Source organism: Petaurus breviceps, unplaced genomic scaffold (genome assembly GCF_028583685.1).
Source record: "Petaurus breviceps papuanus isolate PSGF00001 unplaced genomic scaffold, PetGlider_PUasm1.0 90740, whole genome shotgun sequence".
In the NCBI taxonomy this organism is placed as follows: Eukaryota; Metazoa; Chordata; class Mammalia; order Diprotodontia; family Petauridae; genus Petaurus; species Petaurus breviceps.
In genome coordinates, this window is record NW_027187330.1 from 2,986,654 (window position 1) to 3,009,990 (window position 23,337).

The 23,337-nt window shown below is 40.1% G+C and overlaps 1 protein-coding gene across 6 annotated transcripts in view; it reads left to right on the forward strand.

Annotated features, from left to right (window-relative positions):
• Positions 1-23,337, forward strand: part of R3HCC1L (R3H domain and coiled-coil containing 1 like) — a 120,822-nt gene that overhangs the window by 14,708 nt on the left and 82,777 nt on the right. For 2 of the 6 annotated variants that reach the window (XM_069067156.1, XM_069067157.1), the window contains exon 2: positions 9,433-9,573. The gene's annotated coding sequence lies outside the window, so the exon portion shown is untranslated. Of the gene's footprint in view, positions 1-9,432; positions 9,574-20,002; positions 20,112-23,337 lie in introns of all 6 variants that reach the window. The other 4 variants (XM_069067160.1, XM_069067161.1, XM_069067158.1 and 1 more) reach the window with 3 other exon arrangements.

Consider the following 23,337-nt stretch of genomic DNA (forward strand, 5'->3'; position numbering starts at 1 on the left):
GTGAGGAGTGGGGATACTCCTTGCCCCTTCCCTCCCTGCCACACACACACCCAAAGCTACTTCCAGACTTTCCCTTTACCAGGATCACTCAGTGACCTGAACTTCTTTGGAGTTCATTCAATCCATATTTATCACCCACTCAGGATTCTTTTGGCTGTTATCTTTTGACCTCCTGGACACTTTCCTCACTTAATGAGTTCAGTGCCTTGCTCATAGTCTTTCTCTCCTCCCTAACTCCTGCCCTCCTACTAGGGGACTTCATTACACATATTGATATTCCCTAAGCACCAGTTTGTTACTCACTTCCCATGACCTCCTCTTCAATCACACCTCAGTTGCATACAGAGCAACTTGATCTTGCTATCATCGCTCACAAGTGATACACTTCCACGTCCATAAACTCTGAAATTCTTCCCTCTGCCGTATAACACTTAACCCTGTTCTTCATCCTCATTGTAGCCACCAGTCTATCAGTTCTTTTCCAGGTCATGACCCTTCACTGTCATGTCACCTCCCTTCCTCATCTCGACCTCTCTGAATTAGTTCAGCACTACACTGTCCTCTTAACATCCCTTATACTACCTCTGATCTTGGTTTAATGTCCACTTCCTTCATTCCTGTTCATGTGCTACGAAGGAAACTGGAGACAATCATGAAACTGTGCTCACTGGGTCCTCTATACATTTATGTTACTTAATCTTAACCTGGGTCCTCACTGGGCCAAGACATTCCTTTAATACCTCTCTAATTGCTTCATTATTCTGCTTACCACAGCAGTTTTTCCAGTCTTGTTCATCTCCCCTCAAAACTCCCATGATTCCTTCCTTCAACCTTCTCAGCTAAGAGCCTTGCCACATATTTTATGAAAAACATTGAGATCTTTTGACATGTGCAGTTTCATTTCCTTCCTTCCTCATTTCACATCAGTCAGAGGCCTTCCAACACTGTCTCCTTCACCCCCATCTCACTTGAAGAGGTGGCCCTTCTCATTGCCAATACAAATCCCTTCACAACTGCAGGTGACTCCATTCTATCCAGTCTTTTTCATCAGAGAGCCCCTGGGCTCCTTCATCATCCTCAGTTTTTCACTAATCTTTGATCTCTTCCTCTCTGCTGGTTGCATGTCCATGTCTCCACCATCCTTTTAAAAAAAACCTAATTACTTTAGCTGTCCATCCCCATTAGCTTTCATCCTTTCTCTCTTCTTTTTTTGTGGATAAATTCCTTGAGAAGGCTCTCCACAATTGGTGCCTCTACTTCCTTTTCTCTCACTCTGTTCTTAAAACTGTCAATCATCTTCTCCTCTTGGATACTTTCTTCTCTCTTTGCACTTTTGGTTCTCCTGCCTATTTGATCCCTTCTAAATCTCCTTTGCTGAATCTTCATGCAGGTCTGGCCCTACTAACTGTTAGTCTGTGTCCCTCCAAGGTTCTGTCTTGGACTGTCTTTTCTTCCTCTGCTATTTTGTTTAGTGATCTCATCAGCTCCCATTGATTGAATTAATTATCTCTCTGCAGATGATTCTCAGTTCTATTTTTCCAACCCTATCCTCTCTCTTTGTCCTCCAGTCTTTCATCTTCACCTGCCTATTGTACATTTTAAACTGTATGTCCTATAGGTATCTCAAACTCAATATGTCTTAAACCAAACTCATTATCTTTCCCCTTCAAACCCTTCGCTATTCCCAACTTCCTGACTGCTGTTGAGGTAAATCCTCCTCCTAGTTACCCAGCTTCTCAGACTAGGTGTCATTCACTCCCTACTCTGTCATTCCCATATTCAGTTTGGTGTTGAGGTCTTTCAGTTCTACCTTTGTAACATCTTCTCTGATATTGCCACCACTTTCGGGAAGCCTCTCCTTATGCTGCCTCCCTTGAAGCTATAGAAGTGATCTTGAAGTTTGTGTCTGACCTCATCACCTTCCTATTCAGGAAACTCCAGTGGCTCTCTTTTGCCTCTAGGATCAAACATAAAATCTTCTAGCTCCCCTCTTTAAAAGTCTTCTTACATTTTATTTCTTTCCATATACTCTGCAGTCTGATGACATTGACCTCCTTGTTTCTTGTGTAAGATCATTCCTCAACTCTGTGCATTTTTTTTTTTAAGCAATTGGGGTTAAATAACTTGCTCAAGGTTACACGGCCAGTTATTTCTGGGTGTGGTGCTAAGTATCTGAGCCCGGATTTGATCCCCAGGTCATCCCGACACTGGGGCCGGTGCTCTTACTCGCTGAGCCACCTGGCCGCCCCAACTCTGTGCATTGTCCCTGGTTATCCTCTATGCCTGGAGTGTTCTCCTTTTTAACCTTTGCTTCCTGGATTCCTTGTCTTTCTTCAAGTCTCAGCTAAAATCCCATCTTCTGCATGAGGCTTTTCTTCCTCACTGCTAGTGCCTTCCCTCTGAGATTATCTCCAATTTACACTGTATATAATTTATAGGTACATGCTTTTTTTGTGTGTTGTATCCTTTACTGATTTGTGAACTGCAGGAAGGCAAGGACTACATTTGTTCTTTTTTTTTAATAACTGGCAGAGTACCTGGCACATAGTAGGTATTTAATAAAGGCTTGTTGTTTGGGATTATTAACTAATAGATGTGACTATTTCCAAAAGTTAGATTGTCCCCAAAGGATAAAGATTAGTTATTATTGAAATTACTCAGAAGAATCTACTGGTAGATTCTGAAGGCATATTCAAAAGAAGAGTTCAAAAAATATAATGAGTAATAGCAGCTTTGTTAGAAGAATATAACCTCTCAAGGTGACTTCTTTGAAGGGGACAGCACTTATTTGGATGTTTATATTCTAGTTCATTTTAAGAGAGTCATTATGCTTTTTTATTTATTTTTTATTGGTGCCTATTGTTTTTACATCACATTTATTTCTAAATATAATCTTTTCACTTCAGCTACACAGAGAATATTGTCTTATAACAAAGATTTTAAAATTTAGCAAAATCAACCAATATATCCATCGAGTCTGACAGTTTTCAGTCAGTCAGTATCCATTCAGTAAGCTCTCACCATGTGCCAGGGCACTGTTCTACATCCAGCCTCCAACCTCAGCGGTAAAAGACAAGAAATACACTTTCCCAACTCTTCTTCGGGGCCAATGTTGTTCGTTGTAATTATGCTGAATTCAGTTTCCATTTATGTTCTTTCCACTCATGTTGACGTAATCATCGCATTTATTTCTGGTTTTGTTATTTTACTGTGCAACAGCTCTTATAAGTATTCTGAAGATTCTCTGAATTCTTCATACTCATTCTTATGACACAGTAATATTCCATTGCATTAATGTACTACCAGTTTAGCCACTTACTACTAATCTATTGATTCTAATACTTTGATGTTCAAAAAGTGCTATCATGAATATATTATTATATTTATGGGACCTTTCTGTTTTGACCTTCTTGGGGTATTTGCCTAGCAATGGGATCTCTGAGTCATGTATTAGGGACATTTTTAGCATAAATACAAATCACTCTCCAGAATATTTGGATTAATTCAGAATTCCAATAGTGTTTTAGTTTTCCTGACTTCCTAAATCTGGACCAACATAAGTAAAGCCATCCTATAGACAGTTAGAAGTATGATTGGAATTCCTATGAAAGATGCAGCCTAGAAATGTAGCTTTGGGAATCTTTAGCATAGAAATAGTCACTGGAGCTATAAACTTGTCAGCTCTTTTTGAGAATGGGTATGATGGGAAAAGATCATGGGACTAAAGACTGAGCATTAAAGAATTTTCACAGTATGGAGATGGGAGGAAAAAATAATAATGGAAGAAATAATAAGATTAATCACAGATAAAGAAAGAAAACCTGGAGACTATCGTGTCATGGGAATCACAGGAGGTTTCTGAGCTTCTTGAGGCCAGTGCCTTGTATCTACAGTAGTGCCAGTAGTACCATCCTTTATGGTCATTCGTATATTTGGGATGAGAGCTGAGAAGAGATAATTGGATGTCTTCTAGGTGTAGAAGTAAAGATATAAACTAGATACCAAAGGAAAGAAGGGAGTGATTAAAGATCACTTACTTCACATTTAGCTTGGAATAGGCAAGCGATAGGATAGTGATTAAAAAGGAATAGCAAGGGGTGGCTAGGTGGCGCAGGAGGACCCGAGTTCAGTTCCGGCCTGAGACACTTAACACCCACACAAAACTACTGGCCTTGTAACCTTGGGCAAGTTATTTAACCCCAATTGCCCTCCAAAAGGCAAAAAGAAAAAAAAAAGGAATAGCAAGATCCAAGTGTGGCCCCTTCCCCCCTATTTAACCTATTTTAAAGTTTAACCTATTTAAAGGACAATGAGACTTTAGAGGAAGGAAGAGAAAAGATGTTAAAAAATGAGACAGTTTTTTTTTTTAGAAGGTGGGAAGGGATGAAATAAAGAGCACAGAGTTACCTTTAGATGGGAGACATTTCTTACAGAGGGCAGCTATGTTGGCATAGTGCCAGACCTGGAGTCAGAAAGACTCATCTTCCTGAGTTCAAATCTGGCCTCAGATACTTACTAGCTATGTTACCCTGGGCAAGTCACTTAACCCTGTTTGCTTCAGTTTCCTCATTTGTAAAGTGAGCTGGAAAAGGAAATGACAAACCACTCCAACATCTTTGCCAAGAAAACCCCAATGGAGTCACAAAGACTGAGCAACTGAAAAACAAATTTCCTACGGAATCAGAATTTTAGACTGAGAAAGAGTTTAGAGATCATACCTGAGACTGCAGGAAATGTCAGCATATCAAGCAAGCATTTTTAAAGTGTCACTATGTGCCAGGATAGATGCAGAGGTAACACAACAACAGTAATGAGAGACAGTGTGAATTAATGGATAGGACCTTTGAGTTAGGAAGACCTAGGTACATTTGAGCTGTGTTGACTGTGACCGTATTATTAACCTCGCAGGTTCCCAGCAATTCTTAAGATTCTAAGTTAAAAATAGAGTCACTAATTTGTAGTAGTAGAGAGAGTTTCCATCCAAGGAGTTTCCAACACAGGTCTTGACCAAAAAAAAAAAAATTTGATAAGAATGATTAATTTTTGTGTGGGATAGAAGAGTTCAGAGTCTGAGTCTGAGATCAGAAAACGTCTTTACTCTTTCTCACGGGAAAGGACTCAGCCCCTGTCGCCTGCCGGGGAGAGAGCAACAGGTAGAAGCAAGCCCATGGTTATATAACCTTCTAATGTAGAAACCCAACCCCCCAACTGGCCTTCACTCTAAACTGGTAGGGAGGCCAGCCCACAACCTAAGTGGGGAATCTGCCTTGGAGACAAAGGACACGGAAACAGGTGGGTGTCCAGGAAGGCAGTTTTATCCTTATTTGGCATATCTTGTGCTGAGGTGGCACTGGGGAGGGTTTTCATTGCTCTAAGTCCCAGATTCCTATAAGGTCAGGTGACTTCTAAACTTGGGCCTAGTGGATGCTGAAGCCACTCTAGATTTGATTTTTCAGAATGGGGAAACTTCACTACAAGTTATCCTGCACAATTTTTATTTCGTGCTTTAAAGTTTGTATGATGTTTTGTGTACATTATTTCATTTGACTCTCAGGAATCAAATGAAGACTAGGTACTATCAATATCTCAGTTTTTCAGATGAAGGAAATTGAGGCTCAGAAGGGTTAAAGTGACTTGTTGATGGTCTCATAGTAAATGTTTGAAGTGGGATTTGAACTTTCATCTAAACTGGTTGAAAGTCCAGTGTTCCATGCCATGCTTTGAAGTAGAGAAAGGCTTCGAGGTGGAAAGGAGCAGTGCATCATAAGCCTGACTTATGTCATTAACTATGTGAGGGTGATAGGTAATAAGTGCTGTCTTAAAGAAGAAAATGGTTTGAAGTAACTGTTGTAGGGAATAGACCAGGGAACTTGAATATTAGTAAGATTTATCTTTTAGAAGCTAGGGTTAAGTGAGCATGAGTTGGTATTTGGCCAAGTCTGTTTGGTTAGAGCATTTTATTCATCAGTCTTTGCATATATATATATATATATATAGGAGCAAAGGAAGAAAAGGAATTATCTGATGGGATTCTCTGAGATTGGGATTAATTAAATGTACTCTGAAAGATAAAGGAAATTCTATGATGGTGCTTGAGTGTTTAGATTAATCAATTGAAACCTGTTGGAGAATGACACCACTGGGTTAGTTAATTACCTAGATTTCAGTTAAATCCAGTAACCAGTTACCTTTATTCTTATTGTCATAGATAGTTTTCAGGGAGGTATTGGTACAAAATAGCCTCAAGCTTCATTGCCTTTTTTTATCTAACTCCATAATGAGCTACTGCAAAATATTTTTCCCTGTTCTGCTCTCAGATCTCAGCAGGGATTTTTAGGTAGAGTAGCAAAAGGCTAAGTATACCTTTGATATGTTATCAATTTATGCTATTGTCTAGATGTCTCCCATATACTATCAGATTTTGTTGTGTCTTACCAATTTTTTTTATTTTTGTATTATTTTTGTTTCACAGTCTTCTTAATCATACTTCCTAATATAGATTAATCAGAAAATTTAATTAAATGCATTGTTTGCACTCTCTCTTCTTTACTAATGAATGTATAAGTAAGGCCAAATCTAACAATCTTCCCTGTGCTGCAGTGATTGAATTCTGTGTCTACTCAGTAATTCTGTGTGTTTTATTAGGTGGTACTTATTTCTCTTCTACCATGAGTGCTTGAGATTATAAAATTCTAGCATGGTGCCTTTTATGCCCCTCCCTCCCCCATACTCATCTACAAACAGAAGAAACATAAAGGACAGATTTCTAAAACACTGTTTTTGTGTTCTTTTCTGGGAAAAAAATCTCTGTTGTATGTTTAGAATCATAAAATGTTTTCTTACCTAGACTTTATTTCCAAAAATGATCTCTGAGGACTGCACAAGTAGATAATTCTTGGAGGTAACTGTGAATAGTATCAAACCATTACAGTTCTTGTGTAAAAAGTAGAGCAAAATGAAGGTACATAGGGGCGGCTAGGTGGCGCAGTGAATAGAGCACTGGTCCTGGAGTCAAGAGGACCATAATTCAAATCCGGCCTCAGACACTTAACACAAAACTAGCCGTGTGACCTTGGGCAAGTCACTTAATCCCAATTGCCCTCCAAAAGCAAAAAAAAAATTTTTTTTTAATGAAGGTATATTGTTTACCTACAAAAATGTTGCCTTTTTTTATAGGAGACAAAAAGATTCAGGGCCTTGTTTGCCTGTGGGTTTTTTCTTGTGGACTTCTGTTAGATATTGGTAGGCCAGCTCTTAACTAGATCTCAGAGGGATGGCAGCAGAGTGCACACTCTTTATCTCTTTGTTTCTTTAAACATTAGAAACAAGTGGTTTATTCTCTGGCTTGTTCAAAAGGCTCGGGATAGAGAGAAGTTTTGGATTTGGAAAGATGTTAGAATTTAACTCTTCCTAGCCTTGTGACCTGATGGTCCACAATTCAAGTTTGGGAATTTCTTAGTTTCTTTTCTAAAAATGACTGCTTTCTTTATATACTTGACATTGTGGAGGATACAAAGTCAAGAGAATATATCTTTTTTTGTTTTACTATGATGCTGATTTTTTTCCCCTTTTCTCAGGTTTTTGCCATGTTATAAGCTGGTCAGAACTAAGAGATTTCTTGAAGTTCAGAAGTTTGTAACTTCATATATAACTTTAAAAAAAAAGGAAATTCAATGATTAATTTTTTTTTTTTTTAAGCAATTGGGGTTAAGTAACTTGCTCAAAGTTACATGGCCAGTTATTTCTGGGTGTGGTGCTGAGTGTCTGAGCCTGGGATTTGATCTCCAGGTCATCCCAACTGGAGCCAGTACTCTTATTCACTGAGCCACCTGGCCGCCCCTAAGCAATTGGGGTTAAGTAACTTGCTCAAGGTTACACGGTCAGGTGTTTCTGGGTGGGTGCTAAGTGTCTGAGCATGGGATTCTATCTCCAGGTCATCCTGACACTGGAGCTGGTGCTCTGACTTGCTGTGCTACCTGGCCGCCCTGCAATGATTAATTTTTATGTGAATGATTATTCTACTTTTAAATTTACTAACCTGATACTATGAATAAAAATGATGCATAATGTTTTCTGTTATTCTTTGTTACAAACTAAGTGAGTCTAACTATAGCAAGTCTTACAGTGATTTGTAAAAGGTACTAAAAACAAAGATTGCATATATTTAGTTTTTTTTCCTGAAGAAAAAAAGGTAGAAAAAACAAACAAGTATGTGTTTTTTCATGGCTTCAGACTTTCTGGATATTTTGTATGTATTCAGAGATAGAGCTCTTTCTGGACTGGCTTGCCTTGTTTCAGTTTTAGCTGATTTCTTAATAATATCTAAAACTCTTGACCATTCCTCATGCCCTCTTTTTACCTAGAGTCAGCTAGGAGGCACAGTGCATACAGTCAGTCAGGTAGCATTTATTAAGTTCCTTCTATTTGCCAGGCACCATCCTAAGTGCTTCAGATACAAAAAAAGGCAAAAAAACAATCTCTACTCTCTACAGGTTCACAGTCTAATGGGGGAGACAACATAAAAACAACTGTGGACAAACAAAATAGATGCAGGATAAGTTGTATATAAAGAGAGGATAAATTCGGAGAATAAGGAGGACTAGAAAAGGTGTCTTGGAGAAGGTGGGACTTTAGCAGAGATTTGAAATAATCTCAAGAAACCAGGAGGCAGAGGCAAGGAGGGAAAATATTCCAGGGTTAGGGAACAGCCAGTGCTGAAGTCAAGAAAGGGAATGTCATTTTTCAAATGGAATGAACATTTTTGAAATGTTTAAAGAAGCCAGTGTCACTGAATTGCAGAGTATATGGAGAAGAATAAGGTATAAGATGACTGCCAAGGTAAGAAGACAAGTGCTGGACTTGGAGTCAGGAAGACCTGAACTCGGATCCCACCTCAGACACTTATTTACTAAATGACCCTGGGCAAGCCTCGGTTTGCTTCAGTTTCTTCAGCTGTATAACGGGGATAATAACATCACTTACATCACAGTTTTTGTGAGGATCAAGTGACATAATATTTGTAAAAAAAGTGTGTAGTATGGTACCTGGCATATAATAGGTTCTATTGAAATGCTTATTCTCTCCCTTCTATTCCCCTCCTCCCCTCCCTCAGCTTCCTCATTTGTAAAATAGGGGAAGTAGTAGCACCTGCATCACAAGGTTGTTCTGAGAATAAAATGAGATAATAATATGTAAAATACTTTGTGAACTTAAAAGTGTTACATAAATGCTGTTTATTATTTTGAAATTAAATGGTTACTTAAATATTTAATTGTTTTCTTTCCTCATTTCTATGTAGGGGATTTGGGTTTTGGGTGGTTTTTTGGATTGTGTTGGTTGGTTGATTTGAAATTTTCTTATTTTTATTACAAATAACTGTTTTAAACTTTCATAGTGTCTTTTTGTAAAAGTAACTTTTCCATTTTTTCCTAGGTATCAATGTTGATGAATATAAAGGAATTACCAAGATTTTTCTCCTTTTTCTTTGGAAAGTTTGCATAGTTTTTTCCTGTTTCATACATAGTCCCTCTTCTGCCCATCTATAATTCATCAAAAATAAATGGTAATATTTTGGTAAGTATATTACTTTGTTAAGCCTTTGTATATTTGGCCAGAATATTGTAAAGTTTTGGTTTATTATCTCAAAGATCTTAAGCATGTTGATGATACTTTCTGGAGGATTTATGAATAAATTGTTACACAGGATGAAAAGGTATGGATGGATTTCATTTTGTACCTACATCAATGAGATCATGGACCCATTGAACTACTAAAATGTTTTATTAGCAGTTTAGTGGCTTTTTGTTGTTATTTGCATAGAAAAATAAGTTTTGTAAGTGATGCTTTTGGAAGAGGTAGACACGAAAGATTTCCTTCCAACCATCCTTCAGCCCTTCTTTTCTTGAGATGTACCACAGGTAGTTGAGAGTATGTCAATCTATGCCAGTGCTTTGACTTCCATAGTTAAAACAGAGGTATCTTGATCTCTCAATCATTTTCCTTCCCTCTCTTAATTTTCAGCCTTTTCCTATTCACTTTCTCCTTTCATGCCACATACAAACATGCCCAGATTTCCACCATTATTAAAAATCCTCACTTAACCCTTTTATCCTCCTAAGCTTTAGTCCAATATCTTTGCTCCCTTCTATTTGTAATCAATGCCTCCATCCTTTTCCTTTTTTAAAATTTTTTAAATTTTTCCTCTCTTTTTTATTTTTTTGTTTACATCATTCATTTCCATAAGATTGAGTTACAAATTTTTTCCCCATTTTTCCCCTACCCACCACCCCAAAACAGCGATCCCACTGAAGATCCTCTCTCCCAATCTGTTCTCTCCCATATCTTCTCCCATCCCCCCTCCGACTTTGGATCTCTATGCCTCAGTGCCTGCATCTTATTTCCCAGTTACATATAAAATAATAATAATAATAATAAGATATATATATTTTTAAACATTTGATTTTAAAACTTTGAATTATAGATTCTTTCTCTTCCTCCCTCATCACCCACCCTTACTGGGAAGATAAGCAATTCAATATAGGTTGTACGTGTGTAGTTGTGAAAAACTGACTATATTTCCCTCCATCCTATCCTATCCCTTGTGTTCTTGTACTATTCTCTACTTTGATCCGGTCCCTTTTCAAAAGTGGATGTTTCCAACTTCCTCACCCCCAGCCTTCCCTCCCCTCCATCATCCCCGCTCTCATCCCCTTCCCCCCTACTCTCTCACTTCTCAGCCCTTTGTAATCTAGCTTCTGACCTTTCCTGAGGATGGTTCTCTTCAGCCTTAACTGAAACAGCTCTCTGCAAGATTACCAGTGATCTCTTAATGGCTAAATCTCATGGCCTATTCTGTCTTCAACTTCCTTGATCTCTGTGTAGCATTTTACACCAGTGACTCTTCCCTGGGTTTTCATGATACTGCTCTCTCCTGGTTTTTCTCCTGCTTGTTTGACTACTTCTCAGGCCCCTTGGCCGGATCCTCAGGCATATTCTATCCCCAAAGCATGAATGTCTTTCAAGGCTTTGCTCTTGTGCCTTTTTTTCTTTCTCTGTATGCTTTCTCTTGATAAGGTCATCAGCTCCCATGGGTTTAAAGATTATCTCCATGCTGCTGACTCTCAGATCTCTATATCTAGTCCTCTCTTTTCTGAGTGATTACCCGCTGTTTATTGGACATATCCAACTGTACATCTCATAGCAAACCAAACTCTCTCCTTAATCCCTTATACTCTGACTTCTGACCTTATCATTCCACTGAAACTGCCCTCTCCTAAGTTACTAATAATCTTTTAGTTGCCAGAGTTGGCATTTTATCAATCTCCATTCTCCTTTACCTCCATGCAGCCTTTGACACTGTTGATCATTCTCTCCTCCTTGATACTTTCTTCTCTCTTGGTCTTTGGGATATGACTCCCTCCTGGTTCTCCTCCCTATTTTACTGCTTCTTCTCTGTCTCTGTTGCTGGATCCTCCTCCAGACCATATGCTCTAACCATAGGTGCCCCTCAGGCTTCTGTCCTGCGCTCTCTTCTGTTCCCCCTCTCTACTATTTTACTTGGTGATCTCATCAGCTCTCTCATGGATTTAATTACCATCTCTACGCTGTTGATTCTCAGGACTAGCTAAACTTCCCTAAACTCTGTTGACTTCCAATCTCTCATCTCCAGATGCCTTTCATATATCTTGCACTGGATGTCTAGTAGACATCTTAAACTCAATATCCTAAACAGACCTCATTATCTTTCCCTTAAACCCTGCCCCACCCCCAACTCCCCACCTTCCCTTTTACTGTAGAAGGCAGCACCATTCTCACAGTCTCAGGCTCACAGGCTAGGACTCATCTTGGATTCCTCATTGTCTCTCACTCACCCCACCCCCACCCTCTGTATCCAGTCTGTTGCCAAGACCTGTCAATAATATCTTTGCAGCTTCTCTCAAATATGTCCCCTTCTTTCCTCTAACATTGTCAGTGTAGGCCCTCATCCTCATTCCTGCTGGTGATTTTACCTGTATTTAAGTCTCTCCCTATTCTAATCCATCCTTCATTCAACCACTAAAGTGACTTTTCCTAAAGCTCAGGTCTGGTCATGTTACCCTCCTACTCAATAAACTCTAGTGACTTCTAATCAACTTCAGGATTAAGTATAAAATGTTCTGTTTGGCATTCAAAGCCCTTCATAACCTAGCGGCCTCCTAACATTCAGTCTTCTTACCCCTTTACTCCCCAGCACTCCTCTTCACTGTTCCATGAACAGGACACTCCATCTCTCATCTCTGAGCATTCTCTCTGACCGTCCCCAGTGCTTGGAATGCTCTTTCTTCTCCACTCTGACTACTGACATCCACCTTCTGCAGGAAGCCTTCCCCAATCCCCTTTAATTTGAGTGTCTTCCCTTTGTTAATTATTTCTGATTTATCTTGTATATAGGTTACTTTGTATCTATTTGTTTGCATGTTGTCTCCTCCATGACATTGTAAGGGACTGTCTTTGACTCTTTTTGTGTCCCCAGCACTTAGCACAGTGCCTGGCACATAGTAGGTACTTAATATATACTGATTGATTGATTGATTTATGTCCACTCTTTATCTTCCACCACTCCCCCCCAACTCTTCTCCACATTTTCCTCTCTCTGTTGAGGGCACCAGCATCCTTCGTGTTGCTGAGGTTTGGAATCTGAGAGTCTGCTGCTGTAACATCCTCAGCGTCATTTCTCTTCTCTCCACTTGTATGGCCGCTGCCCTCATTCAGCCCTCCTCACCTCTTGACCATATTCTTTCCTTTCCCATTCTAGGCTACCCTCCACATAATTGCCAAAATAATCTTCCCAAAGCACAGGCAACTTCCCCTGCTTGACAAACTGCAATTGCTCCCTGTTGCCCCTGGGATAAAGTATAAAGTCCTCAACTTAGCATTTTAAGCCCTTACTAGTCTTGACTCTAGCCTACCTTTCCATGCTTAATACACACGTTATTCCTCTTCATCCTCTCTCTATTGTAGCCAGCTGATTGTTGGCTGGTCCCTGAATTTGACCTCCGCCTCTGACTTCCATGCTTTCCTATAGGCTTCCGCCCTCCTTGAAATGTCCTCTCTCCTTGTCTCCAGCTTTTAGAGTCCCTTGTTGCTCTCAGAATTCATATCGAAGTTCATCCCTTAATAGAAGCATGTCAATTGATTGATTTTTTTAATCCCCTTGGTTGTTAGTGTTTTCTCCCATCTCGTCAGTGATCCTGTTTATACTTGTCTGTTTCTGTGTTGTTTCTCCCCAGTAGAATCTCAGTTCCTTCAGTGATGAGTTGTTTTTCCACTTGGTTCTGCACACAGTAGGCATTGGTAAATGCTTGTTGGATTGAATTGGGACTTAACTGAATTAGTACCTCAAGCAGGAGAGCTTCATTTACTTTAGGCCCAAGGTACAAGGGAAGAATAAGCACACAGTTGGCTGGACTTTGTTGAAATGAGGTTGGATGATACACACAAAATCGGTGAACAGTTAAAATGGCAAGGTAAATTATTAATCCTGCCAAACACTTGGAATTAAAAAAGAATTTTAGAATACAGTAAAACAGTCTGATTTTTAATAATTACCTTTGCAGATATATAATCTCATTAATTTTTTAAAGAGGGCTTCAGAGTTAGAAAAGGCAACTATTGTGTGAGAGATAGCTCTCTCTCATCACATACCAGCTCTGAAGAAGGTAGTGGAAGTATCATCTCCAAATGAGGCAGTGACACTCAAAAGTTAAGTGACTCCTCTAGGGTAACACAACTAGAAAGTGTCAGAACCGAGATTTGAACCCAGGTCTCCTGCATGCAAGGAGTACTCCATCCCAGTCTGCTTCAGCTCTCTGTCTTTCTCCATAGCATGGAGAGACTCCTCTGTGATTGGGTCTAGCCTTGGAGTTAGCATGCTGGTTGGTGTCATGGTGAAGGTTGTAGCAGCAGTTGAGAAGTCGTGGAGGTAGGGACCTCCAGTGATGGCTGAGACCATGCTGACAGCAAAGGAGGGGGTCACCAGAAAAGAAAAGGAAGCACCAGCGGCCAAATCAGTTCTCTTACTGATGGAGTAGCACAACTGAATCTCACTTTGTTGCCCTGTGTGATACTTTTTTTACCAGGAAGGCACAAGAAAGGATGTTCTGACAAACAGGTCCTGCATGAATGATAGTAGCAACTTGCACTTACACATGGCCTACTGCTGCTGCTTGCTTAAGTAACAAGAAGAATAGGCCACTGCAGTGATTGTGGGTACTAATGACATTAAGTCTTTTCCTAGTAGAGTCATCAGAGCAATTCAACCTAAAGGGATTGAGGGATGTCAGTCAGCAAACATTTGTGGAGTACTTACTATGTGTGAAGCCAAGGGATGAAAGCATACAAGTAAGATAGACCCCGTCCTCAGGGAGCTGGCACTCTGCTAGAGAGAGGTTGTCTGTTCACAGGGTGAGAAGTAGAGGACAGATGCAAATTAAAGGTGCACACTGCCTTGGTCCTTCAGCTGCTCCCTTCTTGTTTATGTCTCACACACCTCTACAGTTTGTGGTTCTTGAATAACACAAAAATTGGTGGTCGAATTTTGCCTGGATTCCTTCCTTGTACCCTGTTAACTTTTTAAAGATAACTCAGTTACCTTTTTGTCTAGGAAAACTTCTAGATTTATGGGATGTATATAATGGCCATTGCTGAGAGGTGACAGTTTGGGCAGAATCCTGTTTTGGTTTTGTTTTTTAATGCTAGAAATTTTTCTGTGTTCTTGCACAATTTAAAATTTCTTTTCCTGCTTTTGTATATGAAAATGAAACAGTGTCTGAAAGTAATTGAAGATTTGGCATACTCAAGCAGTCACTTATTTTTGGAGCTCTAACTATGTGCCCTGCACTGTATTTGATTCAGTGAGGTGTTTTTTTGTTTGTAATCTGTTTGATCAGTTAGAATTATATGCATGAAACAACAATTAAAATATCTGAAATTTACATGGTACATTTGTTTTTTTCAATTTTTAAATTTTATGTTTATTTTTAGTTTACAACATTAATTTCCACAAGATTTTGAGTTACAAATTTTCTCCCTGTCTTTCTCCTACCCACCACCCCAAAACAGAAATTCCATTGAATACCCCCTCCCCCAGTCTGCTCTCTCCTATATCCTCCCCCATCCGTCCTCTCACTTTCTGTTAGGGCAAGATGGATCTCCATACCCCAGTGCCTGTATATCTTATTTCCCAGTTGCATGAAAAAAATAACTAATAATTTTTTTAAACGTTTGATTTTAAAACTTTAAATTCCAGATTCTTTCCCTTATTCACTCTTCACCCACCCTTACTGGGAGGATAAGAAGTTCAGTACAGGTTGTACACATGTAGTTACGCAAAACATTTCCATAGTGGATATATTGTGAAAGACTTGACTATATTTCCCTCCATCCTATCCTGCCCCTGACTTGTTCTGTTTTCTACTTTGACCCTGTTCCTTTTCAAAAGTATGTGCTTCTAACTACCCTCCCCCCCAATCAGCCCTCCCTTCTATCATCCCTGCTCTTATCCCCTTCCCCCCTTTCCTGTAGGGTAAGATACCCAATTTAATGTGTATGTTATTCTCTCCCTAAGCCAAATTCAATGAGAATAAGGTTGACCCATTCCCTTTTGCCTTCCTGTTCTTCCCCTCCATTGTAATAGTTTTCCCTTGCCTCTTTTATATGAGTTGATTTACCCTATTCTCTTTCTCCCTATCTCCTCATTATATTCCTCTCTCACCTTTTAATTTTATTTTTAAAAATATCATCTCTTCCTATTCAATTGATCCTGTACCTTCTATGTATTCCTGGACACATATATGCACACACTCACATATGTATTCATGTGCATGTATACCCTCCTATATAGACATATATATGTATGTATATGTATATATACATTTATATTCCCTTCAACCACCCTCATACTGAGAAAAGTTTCATAAGTTACAATTATCGTTTTTCTGTGTAGGAATGTAAGTAGTTCAACTTTGATAAGTTCCTTATGATTTCTTTTCCCTGTTTACCTTCTCATGCTTCTCTTGCTTCTTGTATTTGAATGTCAAATTTTCTATTCAACTCTGGTTTTTTCATCAAGAATGTTTAAAAGTCCTCTGTTCCATTGAATGACCAAATTTTCCCCTGAAACATGATGCTCAGTTTTGCTGGGTAGGTGTGATAGTAATGGCAATTAAAGATTCCCCTGTATTGGCTTGGTTTTCAAATTGATTGTGTTAAAACCCAGAGTTTGTTAATCCCACCTGTGGGATGGGCTTGTTGATGTGAAAAGAAAGTCCTGAACTGGGAGGAGCTGGTGATGTAGATTTGGAGAGACACTAGAGAGAGGCGGAAGATCTTTTTGGAAGCAGCACCTCGAGGAGAGAGAGAGAGACTAAGAGAATTGCTGGTGGCCACTTTGAATTGCCCTGGACTTTTGAGACCTGCCCCCTGAGCTGCCAAGGACTGAGGAGACATGGCTGTTTTGCTGGTACTTTGTCTGTCTGTTTTGATGTTGTTTTGCCAGATTTGTCCACTGGTGAAAGACAGTCCTTTTGTTGAAGAAGTCCTGGAACCTGGCTGTTCGCTAAGAAGCCCTGAGACTGTCCTGCAGACAGAGAGTGAATACTGTCCACTGGTGAGGGACAGTGCTGTTGTTGCAGGGGTCTGAAGACTGTCCTGCAGACAGAGTGAATACTGTCCACTGGTGAAGGACAGTGCTGTTGTTGCAGGGGTCTGGGAGCCTTTCTGTTGGTTCAGAAGCCCTGAAGAAGGATTTTCTTGTTGTATATTTACAGAAATCCTGGGAGAGGGCTTTGCTAATGTGTTCAGGGGTTCTAGGACTGTTCTACAGACAGAGGATAAATTCATGAAGGGACTGGCAATGTATCTTATGGCCTTGCTAAGCCTTGTCTCCCCAGGAACTAAGATTGCTGAGAACTTGCCTCGAGTCAAGATGAAGAAAAGACCTCCATTTGGGTATTAAGTGCTGTGTTTAAACTTGATGTAACTCTGGGGTAGATTCAATTGTGATCCAGGGGTGGGGAACTTTTGACCTTATGTTTGGAAACTAATCTCCATTTGAGAAGAGGGGCTTTGTGGTGGACTTAATTAAGGTATAGCCTAGGGGTGGAGAAGTATTTAGAACAGGGACTTTGTAATTGATTGAATGATTGGAAGGTCCTGGGGTGGGGTAGTCCTTGGAGATTATTTAATCACACTTAGTAAATGCTGTATTTTGAATGATGTCATGTTTTGATCTTCTTTGTTCTGGGTTTGTTACTGAATAAAATAGAGAGCACCTATGCTGGTATTCTGAACCTTGGGAAGTTGCCTTTCCTTGGCATTACATTACAGTAGGTGATTTTTGATTTTAATCCTAGCTCCTTTGAACTCCAGAATATCTTATTCCAAGCCCTTAAATCCCTTAATGTAGAAGCTGCTAGATCTTGTGTTATCCTGATTGTGTTTCCACAATATTAAGATTGTTTCTTCTTGGCTACTTGTAATATTTTCCCCTTGATCTGGGAATCCAGAACTTGGCTATAATATTCCTAGGAGTTTTCTTTTTGGGATCTTTTTCAGGAGATGATCGGTGAATTCTTTCAATTTCTATTTTGCCCTCTGCTTCTAAAAATATCGGGGAAATTTTCCTTGAGAATTTCTTGAGAGGTTCTTTTTTTTTGATCATAGCTTTCAGGTAGTCCAATAATTTTAAAATTATCTACTGGATCTATTTTCCAGGTCAGTGGTTTTTCCAATGAGATATTTCACATTGCCTTCTATTTTTTCATTTGTTTGGATCTGTTTAATAGTATCTTGATTTCTCATAAAGTCATTAGCTTCCCTTTGCTCCAATCTAATTCTGGAGTTATTCTCTTCACTGAGCTTATGAAATTCTTTTTCCATCTGGCAAATTTGGCTTTTTAAGGCATTCTTCTCCTCATTGGCTTTTTGGGCCTCTTTTGCTATTTGAGTTAGTCTATTTTTTAAGGTGTTACTTTCTTTTCTTTTTTTTTTTTTTTTGGAGGGGGGAAGGTAGGGCAATTGAGGTTGACTTGCCCAAGGTCACACAGCTAGTTTTTGTGTTAAGTGTCTGAGGCCAAATTTGAACTCAGGTCCTCCTGACTCCAGGGCTGGTGCTCTATTCACTGCGCCACCTAGCTTCCCCTTAAGGTGTTACTTTCTTCAGTCAGGTTGTTGACTCTTTTTTCTGATTTTCTTGCATTTTTCTCATTTCTCTTCCCAATTTTTCTTCCACTTCTCTTACTGGATTTTCAAAATCCTTCTTGAGTACCTCCATGGCCTGTAAGCACTTCATATTTTTCTTGGAAGCTTTTGGTGCAGGAGTTCTGACTTTGTTGACTTCCTCCACTTCCATGCTTAGATCCTTTTTGTCCCCAAAAAAGGAATCTAAGGTTTGATTGCTTGCTTGCTTTGCTTCCTTTGCTTGCTCATGTTGCCACTCACTTACTTGACTTTTGAGCTTTTTGCCACAGTCGAACTCTGCTTCCAGAGAGGAGAGCTTTGTTCTAAATTGCTGAGGTTTTCCCAGCTGCTAGAGCTATTAGTTGGGTGCCCTCTTTGCAAACACCACAAGCTCTGGCTCAGTGGTCACATACCCCAGGACCTTCACCCAAGACAGTGATCCAGATCCAAGCAGGTTAAAGCAAGAACGCTTATCCTCTGAAAGGTCACTTGGTTCCCCTACAATCTGCAGGCCAGGAGCTCTGAAGCAGCCATGTGGAGGCAGCTACACAGTTGCCCACCTCCACCACTTCTTACTCTGGGGACAGAGGCCGGACCGTGCTCCATTCCCCCAGATCCAACAGAGTTCCACACTGACCTCTCATTTTGTCTTTGGCATTTATGGGTTGATAATTCTGGAAACCCCCACAGCTGCTGTTGATCCACTCTTCCTAAGTCTGCTCCAGCTGCTGCTGGTCAGGGCCACCTGGGACTAAAACCATGAGCTCACTGCAGGGCTGGGCTCAGCTCCCTGCATGCTGTAGTGGACCCTTCCTGTCCACCTGCTGAGCTGCCTTCAGCAGGAGATTTATTCCTCTCTGTCACTTTGTGGGTTCTGTAGCTCTAAAGTTTGTTTACAGTCATATTTTATGAATATTTGAGGTGGTTAAGGGGGGAGCATACAGTTTTCCTGCTTCTATGCTGCCATCTTGGCTCTGCCCCCTACATGGTACATTTGTAAAAACACTTTACATTTGTTACCCTATTTGAATATCACAGTCATCCTGTGAGGTAAGAACTGAGCCTATTATTCTCATTTTGCACACGAGGACACAGAATGTTTAAGTGATTTGTTCATGGTCACACAGTTAGTATCTTAGGCTGATGCAAAGACTAGAAACTTTTGTTTATGCCACAGAATGATGGTGAATTGCTAAATGGCCTGTTGCAGATCAGAAGCTGAAAAGACATGGAGAACAGTGAGGCTAGTGTAGTCTAAGAAAACTTCCTGGAGGCGAGAGCACTTGAACTAGAGCATCTGGAGTGATGGACAATATTTGACCAGGTAGAGAAGAAGAAGGACAGCATTCCCAGGAAGAGAACGTAGGCATAGAGATGAGCATGTGGTGCTTTGGGGGGAGGGGGGGGGGGACAGGAAGGCCCACCTGCTGAGAGGAGGGTGTTAGGGAGTACAGTGAGAAGTAGATGCTAATGGTGCTCTCACGGACAAGTCTGAAAAATCCCTCCTGATAGGGTAAGCAGATGTGAGAAAAGAAAGCAAAGCGAGATTGTCCTTCGATGGGCTTTTAGGTACTTTGAGCATCTCCTCATCTAGGTAGCCATGACAAAGCTGGACTGCCAATAATCCTCATTGGCATGTGGCTTAGTGTGAGCAGAAGGATAGGCCTCATCGAGCATGGCTTTGAGGATACCCAGACCCCCAGAGGGAAGCAAAGAGAGGTTTAATCTTGGCTGTTTAAAATCTCCTTGTACCTGTCTTTTCATTATTATTATTATTTTTTTTAAGAAGAAGCCAATCTGCACCTGGCCATAAAGAGTGACATTGTGTCTGCGAAAGTGCTGTGCCAGCACACAGAGCCGTCCCACAAGAGCACTTCCCAAGTCCCCAAACGCAGGTCTGACAATCTGCAGCAGCACTCTGTGAGATGGGGGAAGGATGGACAGGGTGGAAGGGGGGGGTCAGTGTATATGCAGTAGGTGGGAGGTTGGCGGGGAGAGCAGCTTCAAGGCCCTGCAGGCAGTTGGGATGGAAACCATTTGAACTGGCAAGATCAGGGAGTCAAATTGGCTCTAAAGCACAACTGATGCTTTTGGGGTTTTTGTGGGATGGGGTATATGTATTTCACTCCTCTTCTCAAGGTGTTGCTGTTTCATTTTGTTAGCAAGGCTGTAAGGTTAGAAGTTTTATTGATGGAAGTATGGATTGGATGGAATTAGAAATCTTGAAGCAACTAAAAATATCACTTCTTGCCAGGAAATGAGGCTGCCCAAACCCTCCCTGCCCAGCTGGGAGGACCAGGGTGAAGGGTGGAAAATGAGTGGAGTTTACCTTTTCCAGGAATTATTACACACAGTTAAGTGAGACCAGTCTCTGTTTGCATATCACAAATTGGCTGCCTCCTTATTCCTGGCTTAGGTTTGTTTTGATGTTGATTCAGAGACTGGTGGGTCATTGTATGTAACCTCATTCTGAACTGAAGGCAAGACTACCTTGTCACCACTCAGATCCTGGAATAAATTTGGGGTTTTTGCCATGCCAGCCTTCTCTGACTTAATTGGGCCATTTTTTAGTGAATATGGAGAATGAATATGTTTGATTACTATTCTTAGCCTTCACTCAGTTTTGCATACAGGATTGGAACTCAGGGAAAGTACTGTTCTTAACCTATTCTTCCTATTTTTCTTTTTCTGAGCAATGTTTGAACATAGTCAATGTGTTTGTAAATGATTATAACAGTACTCATAACTCAGAATTCAGGTGTATCTTGTTCCCATTGTACTAATTTTACAAATCCAAAGGTAAGGTTGATAGCAGAGAAAGGGAGTAGAAATAATATGGGGGAAATCTGTGAAAGAGTAATGAAAGGGATGTAGAAAGGGACATGCTCTGGTAGCACCACTTTTCAGACCTCCAGTGTAGGCCTTCACTGGTTCCTTATTCCTTATGGATGAAGTCCAAGCTTCTTAGCCTGCCATTTAAGGCCCCTGGCCAGATAGGGTTGTTAATTTTCTCCAAAAGTACCTTGTTCATTTTCCTCTCTCTGCTTTTCTGTGGTACTCCTTCCTTGCTTTTTTTTTTTTTTTAAAGCAATTGGGGTTAAGTAACTCGCTCAAGGTTACACAGCCAGTTATTTCTGGGTGTGGTGCTAAGTATCTGAGCCCAGATTCGATCCCAGGTCATCCCAACTCTGGGGCCGGTGCTCTTACTCGCTGAGCCACCTGGCTGCTCCCTTCCTTGCATTCTTTAAGGCCTAGTTCCTCTGTCAATTTTTTTAATAATCTTTTTTTCCACTGAACTTCATAACCTTGTACTGCTATTTATATTAGAAAGTTATATACTGCCTTGTGTTGTTAGTTATCTTTTTCTGTTTGTCTTTTCTGTCTTCTGAATTAGATTGTAGGATTTTTGCAAACAGTGTTACTTTTCCACTTAGGAAGTCTAGGACATAGACTCTTGTCTAATCTAGATTAAATACCCCCTTGTCAGTCAATATAGAACAGATGCTTACTACCTAACCAGCCGCTAGCATTCATCCTTTTGGTTTTATTACAATAATTTAGACTTTGCTTAAATGTATGAATCCCATATAGTATAACCTAGTCAAACTTCCTAAGCCTTTTCTATTCTTAAAGCTTGATAGTAACCTTTCTGTATGTGAAAAAGTTATCCCTTACTTATTATCTACTATTTTCTGTGCTTATAAGTAGAATGTTCTACTCCTATTTCCCCAGAAGTCAGCTTTCAGACTCACACTTCCTAGTATGACTGGGAGTAGGAAGGGGAGATAGAGCCCAGATACACTGCCTGGTCCCTGTGTTCCCCACTCTACTGGTGCCTGCTCCTTTTCACATGCAGTTGTTCTTTTCCACTACTACTGCGTTGCTGCTTCATCAACCTAAATTTTTCCATCAGCTCCTCACTCCTAACTTAGATAAGACATAGGCTTCTAAAAAAAGTAGTAATGTTCCAGGCTGGGGTTTTTTCATGGTTTCTTTACGTTTTATTCAGTAGTTTGGAGGCTTCAGTCTGTGATGCGAGAAGAACCCTAAGGAGAAAAAAAGTGACCCAGTGTACAATCTGTTCCGTAAATGTCAAACTTTACGATACAATCTCAGAATCCAATCCATTCTTTGTATCCCACTGTAGGATGTAAGTCCAGATCAGAATAGATCTAGCTGGGGAACCACTCTGGGGTCATTCTAGAAAAGCTAGGCTGTTTAGAGCAGGGGTGTCAGATTCAGTCAAAGAACTCCAGAGTGAGACCCAAACTAGATTAAGATGTAATTGGGAAATGTTAAAAAAATATATATATATATAATATGTTCTAGATAATATTAATTTGTAGTTTTCTAAGTCAATATGTGACCCAGTGGAGTCAGTATCTATTTGAGCTTAACACCAGTGTTTAAGAATGACATTTAGGGACAATTTGTAAAGCTAAAGCTTGAGAGGTCTTGAGCTCCAGGGTCCCTGTACTCTTCTTCAAGCTGATATAACCTCCCCAGGTGTCCATGGAGCTGACTTGTCTGAATGTTGGAATTAGTGTGAAAACAGATTCACATCTACAAATTCAAGTAGGTAAGAGTGTTATACCCCAGGCTTAGAAGCCAGGCAGATTGAAATGCTCACCAGTTCCAATAAACTCCCCTATTGCCTGTTTGTACCATTACTACTTATGCCAATATGTGTGACCTTGCTAATTTTTCTTGTCTTATAACTACCTTAAAGAAGTGTATGATAGCACCATTTAACTTAGTAACTCATTATTTCCAGCAATTACAGGGTTCATGATATGATGTTGCTAAGAGGTATATTTCAACTATAAAACACACTTTTCCCCCTTTTTTTTTTTTTGACACTTTCATTGTTCAAACCTATTAAAATCTTAAACTGACTGCCTTTTTCAGTGGTCAGTATAGGTGTGAACATTAAACTCTGAACAATAAGTTGGTGAGCTATAGGGTTACCACTTCAGTGGAGTGTGAAAGAGACCGAGCTTCAGGCTGTTTCCTAGCCTATAGAGCATGAAATCATTTGGTGCCGATGCATGGAGACTGGGGCCAGTGGAGTGTAAAATAAGTTGAGGGTGTGAGTTGTGTTATGCTGAAAGATAAGCCTCT